Raw genomic sequence first — 17,253 nt, forward strand, 5'->3', positions numbered from 1 at the left:
ACAAGATGAAGGCGGCGATGCCAGAGACAAGCACATATGTGCTGGAGAACGCTTTGGTAGACCTTCAGCACGAATGTGACACAGTTCATGACCTTGGTCAAACAGGTTTTGAACCTGTCTCAGGTAACGCAGTAGGTGGAGAGATTCAGTTATAGAGCCATAAATATACATGCCATTGATGTCCTGGGTAAGACTGGTCACTGGAAGGACACGGAAAGCCTGTAGTTTCCAGCACTAGCGAAGACAAATAACACAAAAATGTGCTGTACGAAATAACAGATTTGTGAGAGTTTTCTAGTTTTAGATGCTTTCGTTTTGCCTTTTGGGACCTGGATCCCTGCTCTGCCAAATTTTTATGTCGAAAATCAGAATCAGAAAGAGCTTTATTGCCAGGTATGTTCACACATACGAGGAATTTGTTTTCGTGACAGAGCTTCTACAGTGCAACAGGATAACAGAGACAGGACAAAAAACAGAGAATAAATATATTTAAAAAAATAGAAGTAAGTAGTGAATGCAAATATAGAAATAGACAAGTGTATGTATGTATGTGTTTATTACTATATACAACGTTATACGTGCAGCTGTTATGTGCAAATTGGCATGTAAAGTGTGTTGTTAAATAAGTGTATATGTGTATAAAAGTGTATAGCAAGTAGTGATGTTGGTTCCGCAATTATTATCATCAAGTGTTCATGAGTAGGATTGCCTGAGGGAAGAAACTGTTTCTGTGTCAGGCTGTTCTGGTGCGCAGTGCTCTGTAGCGTCGACCAGAAGGTAAAAGTTCAAAGAGGCAGTGTGCTGGGTGTGAGGGGTCCAGAGTGATTTTGGCAGCCCTTCTGCTCGCTCTGGATAAGTACAGTTCTTGGGGAGTAGGAAGGGTTGTAACTCTGTTTAACAAAATGACTTTAATTTACATTTGTAGAAGTTTGAAACAATATTCATTCATTCATTCATTCATTCATTTTCCTTCGGCTTAGTCCCTTTATTCATCAGTGGTCGCCACAAGATGGTGGCTCATTGGTGGAATGAACCACCAACTTATCCAGCATATGTTTTACACAGCGGATTTCCCATTATTGGGAAACACCCATACACTCTTACATTCACATACATACACTTTGACCAATTTAGTTTATTAATTTCACCTGTACTGCATTTTTTTGGACTGTGGGGGAAATCAGAGCACCTGGAGGAAACCCACACCAACACAGGGAGCACATGCAAACTCAGAAATGCCAAATGACCCAGCCGAGACCCGAACCAGAGACCTTCTTGCTGTAAGGCAACGGTGCTAACCACTGAGCCACCATGTCGCCTTGAAACCATTCATTAATTTTCTTTGCGGCGTAGTCACTTTATTAATCTGGGGTCGCCACAGTGGAATGAACCCTTCTTGAAACAAAATGTTGTAAAAAAAAAAAACAGTAAAAAAGCTAAATTTACATGACCGACCTGCACAATATATAAATTCAAACTACTGTTAATGTCAATAAATCGCACTTTGTTAAACATTTCAACATTAAAAGTTGTCAAAGCACACCTTGACAGATCAAGAGAATGCAAACATTTTGTAAATAATATAAAGAGAATGTAAACATTTTATTTGGACTGCACCAAGTAGATTTGGACCTTTGAATTGAGACTTTGATAAGTCGAGCAATATAGGACACTTAAGGCCTAAATAATTACAGTCCTTAACTTGATGTAGGTCTACATTAGGGTTGTTTGTGCATACAGTTTCATTCAGCCTGGATACGGAGCTCATTAATTATCTTTTATCAGTCATCACTGGGTAAAGGCTTGTGGATAAGCACATCTTTCTCTGCCAGTCAGCATTTTGTTGTAATTCCTAGACAGCATCAGATTCCAAAAATACAGAGCAATTAGTTTGCAGCATCCAACCCTGTCTTAACTGAATGATTAGATACTTCTCTGATTAGTGCTGAAGATATAAAGTAACATCTTTGAAGAGTGACATTCTAACATGTGTTTTTCATTGGGCCCAACAGCTGTTACCTGTCAGTTTTGTCTTTCTTTTTTTAAATAAAAACACTGAAATCTCTGATTATAAAATGGTTTATACTGTATTAAAATCAATATTCAGACACAATATTCAGACACAATATATCTTGATTTTTTTGTTTCGTTTAAACAGTTTCTTAATGAAACATAATCAGCAATTTTAATTGCAAAATAAATATTCTAAAGACAAGTCATTTGATATCTTTATTGCCGCTAAAGTGTTTTTTGGATTATATTTTTCACCGTAAAACAACAACAACACTAATTAAGAACTGTATTTTATTTCACAGTGTACACGGAATTTATGCAAACACAAAAGCAAGAGACAGAAGACGCCACTTTGTTTGATTCATCCATTAATGAAGTGTCTTCATACATCGCTACATGGCAGAATCTGAGGAGATGAGACGCCTTTCGTTCTGGCAGACCATATGCATCTATGAATATGCATGAAAATCTGTCAGCTGGTTAACAAGAAGGACATATATGCAGGACAGGAAGCCATAGGTCAGTAATTTGAGGTATGGAAATTGCTAACCTCTGTCTGTATGAGGACGTATATGATCTGAGACTCCTAACAGGAAACCTGTCGATATTTTTAGACTGGTTTAGCCGTAATTGGCCACACATGTTTTAAATTACCATGTAAAATCACAGAAGCTGAAGCTGATGTTTAATGCGAGACGTTTTATTTTCTTAATTAATGAAATTTCCTTTACTAAACCGTGTATGTGATATAAATTGTTGAAGAGCGGATTGTTAGTCATAAATAATCAAAATTACAATCTAATATTCTTGAAATGTTTAACATCTAGCATTCATTTTTAATATCCAGGGACGTGGCATCTGTTTCAGATAATATATTCCAGAAAATATATCAATCCTTCCTTTTTTTTTGTCCCTTGCAAATTGTACATTTAAAAACGGCATAAAAGCCTTTATACTTAATCTCTTTAACCCTTTTATTGAAGGTCAACATAATAAAAACATTTCTGTTTTAATTAATGAATTAATTTTTTGATGATGATGATGTTACAATTTCTTGTTTAAGGTTTTGATTATGCCTGCCAAACTTTGGAAACTCACAATATTCTTACAATTATGTTGTTGGCAGCTAAATTACCCCCAGTTTATAATGGCAATATAAATGCCAAGATAATGGGTCACGTTTTATGCAAGTATGCGTATAATATACACTACCTGACAAAAGTCTTGTTGCCTATCCAGGTTTTGGGAACAACACATAAGAACTTGACTTCTAGTTGATCATTTGGTATCAGAAGTAGCTTATATGAAAGAAAAAGGCCTCTAGATTATGCTTATTTTACTAAAATAAAATAGAATCATGCCATGATTTTTAACTATTTAATTAGGAAAGTAAGGTCTGACTTTGCTTCAACAAAAGTCTTGTCACTTAACAGAATAATGTACAGTATAGAATATAAAGTCATGGTGCAGTAGAAAAAGAATCAATATTGTGTATGACTCCCATGAGCTTGGAACTTCCATACATATCTGCAATGACTCAAATAACTTATTAATAAAGTCATCTGGAATGGCAAAAAAAGCATTCTTGCAGGACTCCCAGAGTTCATCAAGATTCTTTGGATTCTTCTTCAATGCCGCCTCCCTCTTACCCCAGACATGCTCAATAATGATCATGGCTGGTGACTGGGCTGGCCAATCCTTTAGCATCTTGACCTTCTTTGCTTTCAGGAACTTTGATGTGGTGGCTGAAGTATGAGAGTGCAATCTAGCTGAAGAATCTGCCCTGTTCTGTTTCATAATGTAATGGGCAGCACAAATGTCTTGATACCTCAGGCTGTTGATGTTGCTATACAGATCTCTCATACACCCCCATACTGAATGTAGCTACAAACCATGATATTTCCTTCACCAAACTTGACTGATTCCTATGCGGATCTTGGGTCTATGTAGGTTCCAGTATAGGTCTTCTGCAGTATTTGTGATGATTGGGATGCAGTTCAACAGATAATTCATCAGAAAAATCTACCTTCTGTCTCTTTTGCAAATGATCAACTAGAAGTCAAGTTATTATTTGTTGCTCTTACAACTGGAATCAACGACAAGACTTTTGTCAGGTAGTGTTTATTTGTGAAATAGCATACAGTATATACCATTGCAATGCACTTTTAAAAAATAAAACTGTTATAATATATAATAATATTGTTTTACAAAATACATAAAAAGTAGGTAGTATTAACTATATATTTTTAAGTATGTTTTCATGTTTATTTTAAAATGTATCAACAATTTGAGGTTTATTTGCTGATACCAACCATAACTACAGTATATAGATTTACTGATGTGCATGGTAAAATATATATTAATCTCCAAACTGAATTTTTAAGTATACGATGGCACCGTAAAGCCCTCTCGTAGCCATCAGACTGCAAACAACCAGTAGTTTCTTTACTATTTATCAGCAGTCACATCAGTCCAGCGTTTCGGCTTGTGAAAACATGTGTCTCGGGGCACATCTAGGACTGTGCTCTCTCTCTCTCTGGTATAAATTTACCTCTTAAATTTTCATGATCTCGACACGCCAGGCCTCTGAACTCCATCATACAAGCATTCTCAAAGCTAATGACTGCAAGTGCCCTGACAGTGCCATCAAAAAACCATTTTTCTAAACACAAAAAAACACACAAACACTTTCAGCATCCAGAACTCTGTAATACTGCATTGGTTTTAAGGATAATCAATTACAGTTTAATCATTCCCCTTTCCCCCGCTAGCCTCCTTTATCTCCCTCTCTTCACGAACATTATATTAAACGCTTAATTATTCATTGGTAACGCCTGTCGTGGTGAAATATTGGCTATTGCCAATCTGAATGCATCAAACTACCTCTCGGAGGTTAATAGAAGAGTCCATACTTTCATTAGCATCACAAAACCTGGCACAACCCATACGTCAAAGTTCCCTAGAAGTGAAAAGAAAAGTCTTAGCGGCCTTTGAAACGCATCTTAAAGGCCAGCGTACAATATTTGAAGCTAATTTTGTTTCATGAGATGCTTTGAACCTGGAGCTAAATGGATACACACTTGGTAACGTGCATGAGAGAGCTGGAAGGTGATTGAACGGAGAAGTTAAGAGTGAGTCTAATCAAAAATGCATGTGCTCAGAGCAGCAGTCAGATATCAGACTCAGGATTAAACAACGGTTGTTTCATTTGTCACCACAGCAACTGAGATTTCTTCAGGCTACAGACTTCACTTTTTTTTCTTTTTTCTTTTGCCATGGTAGTTAAATTTGTGCCCAAAAGCGTGATTTGAATAGTATGATTTTGAATTTGTGTTGCATTGCTTATTTTGTAATGCCTATTTTGTATTTGATACACACCTTTAGTTGTTTGTTCATTCATTTGTGTTTGTTCATTCTTTAGTCACTCAGACTTTCATTTAAATTGATGAATAAGCGAACAAGTAAACATAGCAATATTTTAAATATTGTAAGTATTTTAAAATATAAATGTCACTTATTTTGATAGTTAGAAAGCGAAAGTGAATTTTTGTCATCAATGTATTGTGTTTGACCCCAAAATAAATACTATAAAACTGTGATCATAATAAAAGTAAGCTTCTAATTATAAGACTTAATACATAAATGTTAATAATAATACTACTAGAAATAGTGACAACTGATATTTCTGTGGTATTTAAATTAAATAGTATATTTCTTTAATGTGTGGGGCTACACGGTTTTTATTTGTAAAAGTTAAGGTTTTAAAACCGCCAAAATTTTCTGCAATACCGTTCCTAAGGTATGTGTAAGAATTTTTATTTATGTTTCTTAATGTTTTTTTTTTAGGACAACAGTATCTCCAGGAGAAAAGATATCCAAAGATGAAACTAATAAAGACAGCAGAAGTCAATAATTCATTTAAATTATTCAGCCTGACAAGTTTACTGCTCCAAAATATTTGAGATGTTTCTCAAAATAAAATATATTGTGTTCAAAGGGGTAAAAGGTTGTTGTTTTTTACCTAGACATTTAAAAAAGAATATATTTTAGAGCTGTAATCACAATACTGTAAAACCGTGATATTTTTATCCAAGGTTATCATACAATTAGAATCTTATACTGGCCCATGCCTAACTTTTTTAGTCAAAGAACTGCTAACATTAGCACGAGGCCTCGAATTGATTCCAATTGCAATTTCAAGTACCAGTGAGAATGTTAGAACTTGAACTGATTGGTCACAGTTGCCAAAATGTTAGTCTTCATTAAGGCAAAGCACTTATTTTTTTCTCTGTTGTGCCTATTGTCTTTTAAAAATCCTAACAACACCATACATAACACAATACCAACATAATGTTGATATTGTGTGACCTGAAACAAACAACACAGCACAGCTGACTTTTATGGAAGATCAGACAACAATTGTGGACAGAAAGGATAAGCCGTGACAAGCATCTTTCCGCTCTGGTTAGAAGATGTATTGAACGCTTTCAGTTGAAACACTGCGACCAGCAATATTAGCCTGGCATAAATGCACACTTAACAAAAATAAGACTTCTATCCAATTAGCAAATTGCATGCTGATTATATTTCACTGAAATTGCACTGAGAGGTTACTGGTTAACAGGGAATTACATGTAATGTAAGAATCAAAAATGCATGTCAGTAGAAGAAAATGCTGATGCCAGTTTAAAAAATGTGACCAACAATGCAGCTTTTTCCCAGTGACAAATAAAGAAAATTAATTTCTTGTGATGAAAGGTCAGTGGGGTTAAACGTGTTTGAACAGGGACAAATTCAAGTTGAATGCTAGTCTTGAATCCAATATGGGTCAACAGTTCATTGCATTTCCATCCCGTGGTGAAAATTGAGTGACCTCACGTTGACAATGTATGTGACCGCACACCATCCAACCGGAGAGATCAGTATTGAAAAAAAAATCATGTTATATAAAAGGATAATAATAGTTAAAGATGACTTAAAGATCTTGTGCAGTGCTTCGAAATGTGCATTTTTGTTTGATGTGTGGCGTAATTTCAACTCGAACATGAAAACATGGTGGGACATAGAGTAGCCCCTCCCCTTTAAAAAAAACAGCCAATACCATTTTGTTTTTATCACAGCTCTACCAGTTAGAGGGGTTGAGCTCAAGCACACCAAATGGAAAGTGACATGTTAGATACTAAAAAGCATTTGATTGGTCAGACGTTTTATTTAGAAAGTAAAGTATGAGGTGATGGGCTGCACGGTGGCGCAGTGGGTAAAATGTTCGCCTCACAGCAAGAAGGTCGCTGATTTGAGCCTCCGCTGGGTCAGTTGACGTTCCTGTGTGGAGTTTGCATGTTCTCCCTGTGTTTGCGTGGGTTTCTTCCTGGTGCTCCGGTTTCCCCCACAGTCCAAAGTCATGTGGTACAGGTGAATTGGGTAGGCTAAATTGTCCGTAGTGTATGAGTGTGTATGGATGTTACCTAGTGATGGGTTGCAGCTGGAAGGGCATCCGCTGTGTAAAACATATGCTGGATAAGTTGGCGGTTCATTCCACTGTGGCGAGCCTAGATTAATAAAGAGACTGAGCCGAAAAGAAAATGAATTGAGTATGAGGTGACATCAAAAATATCATTGACCCATTTACACTGTAATAAGTAATTTAAGTTGAATTATCCAAACTCGTTGCCTTAATTCAATTAAGTAATTGTAACTTTATCACATGAGTACTATTTACTAATGTAGAAAATTAATTCTTACTTATTCTGAGTCACATTTACTGCTGACCAAAGAGCGGTACTGCATGGCTCCAACTTTTAGTCAAACTTACTTGATGAACTTCAGTACAGTTTACTAAAGTTCTTTAGGTTATCTACTATATCCACATTAAAGTTCACCTAACACTGTCAAATCAAGTATAGTTTGCCAAAATTTGCCAAAGTTTGCAAGCATTTTTCAAGTAGATTGAGTGATTACTTTTTACAGTGTAGGTGGAAGTGACAAACTGCAAGATTTGGATGTTTATATCCTCTAAATGTAAATGTTTTTACTATTTTAGAGCACACTAGCTTATTGATATCCTTAAGACTAACATACTGATACTAACTCCTAAAAAAACACGTTATTTTTATTTTACAGGGACTTTAAGATGAATCCAGCTCTGAACTTGTCCATCTGAACACATGCCATGTGAATGTAGGCCAGAATAATAGCATGTTTCATCGCTGCATGTTATTATACCAGGTCTTAGTATCACTTCCATATTTTCATGCTCATTAAAAACAGGATGAAGAAAGGGAAACCCTGCCTAAAGGCCAACAAACATTCCGCTTCCCTCATAAATCATTTGTTTGTTATTAGTTAATGATTCTTGAAGTCCAACAGCCCAATCTGTGGTGAAATTTCTGACCTTCACAACACAGCTGATTTTACCCACTGTAGCGCTCATTAGTGGCCATCTAATCTCATTAGGGAATGCCGGGATACCATGGCTCAGTGACAAAACAACAGCTTCTGAGCAGTGAGAAGGAGGGGAAGCAGGTGGGATTGGGGGTACTGTGGCCAAAGCATGTCTTCGCTTTCATCTTAATGGAAAGTGACTCAGAGGGCGCATTTGCACCTGAATTTTAAGATGCATTTTTGGCAATCGGATCATAAGTGGATGATCCGCTAATATAGGGGTGAACTGGTTCTCAAATGTTTTGAGCTTGTCAACATTTGATCACCTTCAAAGATAGTTCAAAACACATTTCATTGGATTGGTCTAATGCCTTCGAACACTTTAAAACATTTCAAACTAGTTGATTGTCCTTATATGCACATTACACAAGTAACTTGCACTCAAAGCTGATATAATAGCCCCTTCCACACATACAAACCTTTTCGGAAAATTACCGACAATTTTTATGGAAAGGGATCATGTGTGAACAGGCCCTTTTTGAAAATTCCAGTAAATTCGTTCCGACAATTTTCCGGAAAGAGAAGACATTAACGGTAATTTGCCAGAATGTTGGTCAATTTGAATTCAGATGGAAAATTGCTGGAAAGAGCACGTTCACAATTAGAATGCACTGACGTTAGACGTCTACTCCAGTCAAACCAAACCATTCAGACGCATTTACATTGGTGCTGTCTATGAAAATAAAAGCCTTTGAATATTTTTCCAGACACATTTAACTGCTAGAAGTTAGTCAGATAATGTTTTTATGTTCCTTCTTAACGCCAACTGTGGAAAAAAAGATCGATAAAATGCTTATGATAAACCGCTGTTTGTTTAGCTTTAAGCTCTGCTTCAGTTGCTTGACGCGTGTGCACGTGAAGCAGCCAGTGAGCACCAGCACACACATATTTTGTACATCTCGACATGCGAAAGTGTTCCTCCATATGTTTTCATCAAAGTTGTTCACAATACTTATCCATCCACAGTTTGTAATGTTGTCAAATCTGTAAACATTTAGCTGCGGTTTGTGCTTCTGCCTTTGGATGTCTCTGGGACAAAAGCAGCTGCATGAATGCTAAAGCTTTAAATAAAAGTGAAACCATCAACAAAAGCCTGACCCCTTCTATGTTTATAAATACAAGCGCAGCCGTTTAGAGGTCATTTCTGGTTAATGTCAGGATGTCAGAATTTACCAGTATTTTGGAATGGATTTGTGAATGGTCTTTTTCCAGAAAAATTCCAGAACGTCTTTGCCTGTGTGAACAGCACTTTTTTTTAATTTAACGGTAAAGTCGTTCCGGAAATTTTCTGTATATTTATCGGTATCACTGAAAGGGGTGAAAGGAGCTAAAGACTAATGGAGCATTCCAAACTGGATATATTGCCCTCCGAAGGATCATTCGTAGTGAAAACAGTCACAGCCGCCATGTTGGAGTGTCATTCCAAACAGTAGTTCTCAAAACAGGCTACTTCAAAGGTCCCTTCAGAATGAAGGTATGTGAATTTTGATATGCCAAATGATTTTTGTTTGAATATTATTTAATCAAGATCTGTTTTATTTCCGGGAACAGTTTTTATTGTTGCATAAAACTAATAAGACATTTTAATAATGTAAACAAAAACAAATAAATGTCATCACCAGTTTGTGCAACTAGTATCAACTCGAAAACTTCAAGAAAAGTCAGGTAACAAAAACACTTGATAAAGAGTGTAGTTCTTTCTTGCACTTCTCTGCTGTCTTATTCCTTTCTTGGTCATTCACTATTTCAGCAAATTATTACTGTTCACTATTTCAAAACCAAAATGTCCACTCTGCTTGGTTTAAAAGATGCGCATTGACATCTAACTACAGTGAGTATGTTTACATGGACACCAATAATCCGATTTTAATACAATTAAGACAATACTCTGATTAAGAGTCTACCATGTAAACAGTGATTTTTGATTCATTTAATCCGATTAAGGTCATAATGGAACTAAACAGAAATCGAATTAAGACATGTGGAGTATGCCGATCTTAATCAAATTATTGAAGTGCAGTACAGACATGTAAACATCTAATCAAACTATGACCATCAAGTAGGACTTTTTACCGTGTTTTGCGACAAAATAGTCTATACACATTTTCTGCACCTACCGAGTCAGTGAAGGACCACAGACAGCTGCATGGTGAAATGCAGAGGTTTTTTGTTTCCATTCAGCGTGCAGTATCAAATTCTATTAAAACAACACTCTTCCACCAGTCCGTGCATCCAATACCTCAGGTTGTCACGCTGGGTCAGTCGTGAACAATTCGTTCATTTTGAACTAATCTTTTATGTGACTCGTGAACGTTGAGTCCCCTCAAAGAGTGATTCGTTCATTCGCGCATGCGCACATTTGTGCAGGTGTAGTAGATTAGTTCATTTTTCGAGTCTTCTATCAGGTTTGAGTCGTTCGTTCTTCACATGAGAGACAGAAGCCAGTCATATGCATTTAGAGTCGGAAAAAGATTTGATCCGTTCATTTCTCGAGTCCTCGGTTTTGAGTCATCTCTTTACATACTGTCACATGATGAATGGCTCAAGGAAAACTACGGGTGTTTCCGGCTCAGAATGTAAGCATTACTTAAGCTTTTTGTTTTAATTTATTTTATTATTATTTATTTTTATTTGTTTCAAAAACAGTTAACAACAGATTGCAGAAACTTAGAACATCAGAAAAAAACGAGATGTTACAATCTGCATAATATATTTTAAAGAAGAGAGAAAGAAAAGAAAAAAAATTAAACATAAATTAAATAAAGTAATTAAAAAAAGAGAGAGAGATCGGAGGGGAAATTACATAAGGTTATACATTCAAATCCATTTTTTTTTTTTTTATTAGTTAAGCCTCAAGTAAAGTGTTACTGTTTTTCTACCTCAGAAAGTTTATTTATTCAGCAGTACTTTTGTTTCTCTGAGCACTCATGCAAAATTAATGTAAAGTGTGATGAAATAAAAGCAAAAGCTCTCTATGAAATCTCATCACAAGTGTTCAAAAGAGGTGCTTTTTAATGCAAATATCAGGTGAAAACAGGATCAGTGTTCCCCTGATGTGTCCTCATATCCCTACAGCAATGCATTATGGGTAATCCATTATGCTTAATAATGTAATTGTTTCGAAATAACGCACTGTTTTTTGAGTGTAATGAAACATTAAGACGGTATCTAGTTTTAATGCAGTGCAATTAGCGGCTTTTTAATGTATAATACTTTCCCTGTTAGCTTTCTCATGTATATATATTGCGGATATGTTCTCACATTAAGCAGCAGGATGAAGTTGTTTCATTTCTTTCACCGAGCAAATGCATTCACCTTTGGGCGACTCTTGGCATCATAATTTACTATTTCCTCTGTATTCAATTTCTCTGGCAGCCATATTGTAAATTAGCTTTCTTACGTAACCTCATAACTGTTTTAATGGGCGCATCTCCCTAATTCTGCATTGATATTATTCATGTTCTCTCTTATTCGCTCCCATTGTGATTCCTAATCTAGCAATTCATCTCAACTGCCTGAGCGCCATTTTCTATGCTCATATATGCATTTACTGTCTCTCCTTATTTAAATAATCACTCGCATGTCAGAACACATTATGACTCTTTATCAGAAGACCAAAAAACCTTTTGTCTTGCCTGTTGGATGGCAAATATTAAACCATAGATCAATGTTTAACAATTTACAATGTTTCAAATGAGAATGTCGGTAGTTGTGTTATTTGTGACCTTTGGCAAAATCATAATTGTTTAACATCTCAAAATCTGGAGAAAGTCATTATCGTTATTGTTTTTTTTTGAAAAATTGACCCATCTCATCCTGATTCTTAAAGGTGAACAGTGTGATTTGTTTTCTAGCAGCAACAAAACTGTTACAAAACACTTACCAGACTCAGAATATCAATCTGTTTCAGCCATAATAGGAAATCACAGAAAATGTAAGAGTTGACCTCTAGTCCGCTAGTTTCAAACTTTGATTTCCGAACTGTTTAATCAAGTACTATCCTGTATTTAAGTGTTTAAACAATCTCCTATTACTACTTTCAAACTCATGTTATCAATTTTAAAGGCAGTGCACTGGTTTTCTCTGCTTTTTAGTGTATCCACATTATAAATAAAGCATTTGAACAATTTATTTTAGGGTATATTTTTGACATTTACATAAATGAACTTTGAACTCTCATTTTATGCTCCCCCAAACACCATTGGCATGTAAAGAATCAGCCTAAATGTATAAACGATTTTTAGTTATTGTTGTGCAAACATCCCATTAGTTGTGATTTTTACAGTCTGTTCAGATTGTTATGATTTTTCTTGATAGGAGACTTACTGTATCATGAGTGTAGTCCTTTAAGTTAGTTTGAATGTAGTAAAAATCTTATGTCAGTTTGTTTTTCTTTTTTTCTCTGGTCAGTGATGGTCAAAAATTTTAGACATTGTAATTTTCATTTGGACCCTTCCTAAATAATTAAATGAATGAATAATGTTTGTTCAAAGTTAATATTTTAATAATAATAATAATAATAATAATAATAATAACATACTTTGCATACATTACATGAAGAGGAAAACGTGTAAAAAGTAAATGCGCAAAAGAACTTTGAGATCTCAAAAAGCGTACACAGTGGCCTTTCGTGGATTCGCAAAAACAAAAACTGCAAAAAAAAAAAAAAGTACCTACTGGGATGTATTTCGCGGTCTCCAGAAATGTGTATAGAGGCACGTTTTCAGAATGAGCCTGGGTTGAAAATTTCACAAATCTTGTTTTCAGGGGACCCCATGCCTTATTTAGGAGAGCCTAGCTCCCCCGTAGTTCGCACCCTGCATATGAATATTATGTAAGTTCTGAAATCTCTTATTACTTGTCAAGTCTATATGTATCATGTAAAAACAATGAAAATGACTTGCAATATCATGTATTATCGTTATCTATTTAAAACAGTAACTTAATTTCATTATGTTGATTCAAGAAAACATTATGTTTAAAATAACTTGACGCCAAAACGACTATTTAATTGTGTGGATGTTTTATGGTGTAGTTTAGTTTGTTTAAAAATAAGGTATTTTAACCCTCTACTGCATGGTGTTGCCATATGGCAACATGATATTTATGTTCATTTCCCTGCCATTGTTTCTTTAAGACCAACATTGATTTTATTTTTTATTTTTTTGGAAAGAGAAGACCTTAGTGTAGCCAATGATGTGCTTCAGTTAAGTCACATGACGTGCAATGTTTTTCTGTAGCACGATTCCTGACAGACTGGTGTTTATTGTGAGTAGTTGCTGAATGCAAATGTAAATGTCAATAAAAACAACAGATCAAATGATGTCAGATCCACAAAAAATCTGAGACATCACCTCCAGTAAGTTATGATGACATATTCACAACTCTCCTTTTTTAAAATCAGTTTTTTTGTAAATCGATCAAATGTGTGTGTTGCCAAATGGCAACTTCGTGCAATAGTGGAACGTGCAATATTGCAATGGGTTAGCTAGCTAGTTGTAACAGTTGTAACAAAAGTTGTAACAATAACAACATAAATGCTAGTAATAATGTTTTATTAGTTGTATCTTAATGGTATTTGCATATGGATAAAATCTAGTTTTAATGGTAATACTACTTTTGAATAAGTATGAATACAGGAAACAGTGTATTAGCGAGCACCACCCTGTTTTATGGAAAGTGAAACAAAAAAGGACAGAACTGGCTCTTCCTGCAGATGAAAGTGACGATGAGATGGGTTTTAGTGACCATGAGAAAGATGCAGATTGGACATTTGATAAGAGCAGTGATGGAGACAGTTCAAGCAAGTTAGCTCAAAGGCAGATAAGACAGGCGTATTATAGTATATTGTATAATATATAAACATTGTTAGCTAGTAACTATATACTTGACTTGTTATTTATTTGTTATAATATTTACTGGAGAAACTATTTATACCTACTGTATGTTGTATACATGATAATACAATATTATGATTGTTTTCAATAATATTCAGCAAAAAAGAATGGAATAAATGAAAACTGTAAATGAAAAGTATGTATAGGGTGTCATTTATAAGTTCTGTGTTAAAGCTTATAATACTGCAACACCAATTAAATCATTTCAAACAACAAAATTATTAATGATAAGCAAAGTTCTATATTTGAAATTTCTAAGTTAGATACACTATTGGATGTTGTTGACACAGTATGGCAACATATCACAAAGAAAAAAGTGTATTTATTTAATAGATCTATCGTAATGCGTCCAGTAGAGGGTTAAATGTGTAACAAATATATCAATTTGTTGTTCCTCTGTATTTTGCAAATGCTTGCTGCAATGTTTTAAACATTTTAAAGGCATACATTCAAAAAAGCAGATTGTTAGGCTAAAGTTAGGTTTAGGGTCAGGGTAAGTAGAATAGTTGAAATATTGATTGTCTGTTTGAGCTCCATCAGTATAAACATAACAAATAATAACCAGACAATCTACCCTTATAAAAATTAACCATGGTTTTAATGTAGTAAAAGGGAGGACTCTAATGACTGCTTTTTTAACAAGTAGTTGCAAAGTACAAGTAGTGGATTGTCTAACGTAAATAATTGAAATACAATCTTACCAATGTTCTAAAAGTTATTTCTTTCTCATTATCATGAACTCTTTTGCCTCCTTTTTTATAGACAGCAGTTTGTAAATGCTTGCAAACTGGACTTCATTCTTCATTAGCAACCCATAGTTTCTTTGATTTGCAGTAGACAACAGCATGGACGTTAGCGAGCATAGCTAATGTTTTTCCCCTATGACTCTTCTACAAGCGAGAGAGCAGAACAACAGCTTTCCTCTCAGCGTCCCACAAGCCTCACTCAGTCTGCCTCACTCAACGCTATCTTGAGGAGGGTCCTTGGCCTCTGGTATTTACCTGAGGGATGGAAACCTTATCAGGTGTTGCTGAGTTAGCACTCTCCAACCGCTGGGGAAAGCTCACAGGTTAGCTTGATTAGCTCTCAGCGGAGGAGAGGTCAAGGTAAGCCATATCACGTTACCTTTAGGAGGGAAACAAGAACAAAAGAGTTCGCTCTGTGGCAAATGAGAGTCGCTGTCAGTTAATGAGGGTGTATTAGTCTGATGCCGAGAGCAGTCCCAATTTTCTTTTCTTTTCTTTTTTCTTTTTGGAAAAGAACCAGCGTGATACCTGCCCTTGTTTTAATTGGTCAAGGTGTTTCGTGGTAATCCATTCAGAGCTGAAGGCCAGCAGAGAGTCGTAAGCTTCATTCAGGCCCACAAAAGAGGCGATAAAGCAGGATTCAACCCTAGTTTTAATCCAATTAGAGAGTTCTCAAATGCCCCAAAACAGAGGTTCAGTGTTTCTTGCAGAAGTTACTTTGTGGACATACCGACTTGAAAAAAGAGAGGATAAGCACTGTAAAAAAACAAGTCCACTCCCTTGATCTTTACTAGAGTTGCTGTTTGATGTTGTGCTGATCCAGGTCTTTGTGTTAGTAGTTGTTACAAAAGTAAAAGAGGGGCTTTTTATTTAATAGACCCAAAGCATTATGAAATCCATAAATCCAAGGGCAGTCACAACATAAATGTAGAGTGGATGAAAGTTATTTTTAACACAGTCCAGTCTGACCTTAAATGATCTTTAGACCAAATAAACAGCTCATTTAGTTCTAAGAGGTGAAAGGTAAAAGTTTGTTTGTGAACATTAGAAAAAAGAAACATTATATATTTTAAAACTTTTAATTTTATTTTTTATTTTTTGTTTATGCATGAAGGTTATATATAAAATATGTTTATACACTACAAATTACAGTGTAATTAATTCTTTATGAGAATGAATTCATTATTTTGGCTGAGGAAATCTTTAATTGATGCTTATAATTACTTTAGTAAGGGGGAAAAAGCTTGTGATTTGATGTTTTTTTATTATTATTTACATATTCAAATTGCTTTATGGGACCTAATGTTCTCTGACAGATTTTGATGCAAATATGTACCTAGAACTGTTGGGGTAACTAGAAAAATTAAGTTGATACATTTAGACAAATTTAATTGGGACAACTCGAAAAATTAAGATGCATTAGCTTGGAAAAAATGTATATGAACTAGAATAATAAGTTGGGGAAACTAGAAAAAAATAAATTGAGGTAACTAGAAAAATTATGTTGGGGCAGCTAGAAAAAATAGTCGGGGTAGCTAGAAAAATAAGCTAAGAGGACTAGAAAAATTAAGTTGGAGCAACTAGAAAAATTAAGTTGGCTCAACTAAAATTTGTAAGTTGTTGCAACTAGAAAGATTAAGTTGCATTAGATTGAAAAAATAACTAGAAACTAGAATAATTAAGTTGTGGAAGCTAAAAAAATAAATTGAGGTAACTAGAAAAATTTGTCTGGGAAACAAGAAAAAAATAATTAGGTTTGGGCAACTGGAAAAATTTAAGTTGGGGCAACTGAAAAATTATGTTGGTTCATCTAGAATAATTAAGATGGTGCAACTAGAAATTGCATTAGCTTGAAAAAAAGTTATATGAACTAAGATAATTAAATTGTGGAAGCTAGAAAAAATAAATTGAGCTACTGTAACTAGACAAATTATGTTGGGGCAGCTAGAAAAATTAGCCGAGGTAACTAGAAAAAAAAAGCTTAGAGGACTAGAAAAATTAAGTTTGAGCAACTGAAAAAAAGTTAAGTTGGGGCAACTACAAAAATTAAGTTGGCTCAGCAAAAATAATCAATTTGGTGCGACTAGAAAAATTCATTTGCATTTGCTTGAAAAAAAAACAAGTTATATGAACTAGAATAATTAAGTTGTGGAAGC

Source organism: Danio aesculapii, chromosome 17 (genome assembly GCF_903798145.1).
Source record: "Danio aesculapii chromosome 17, fDanAes4.1, whole genome shotgun sequence".
Taxonomy (NCBI): Eukaryota; Metazoa; Chordata; class Actinopteri; order Cypriniformes; family Danionidae; genus Danio; species Danio aesculapii.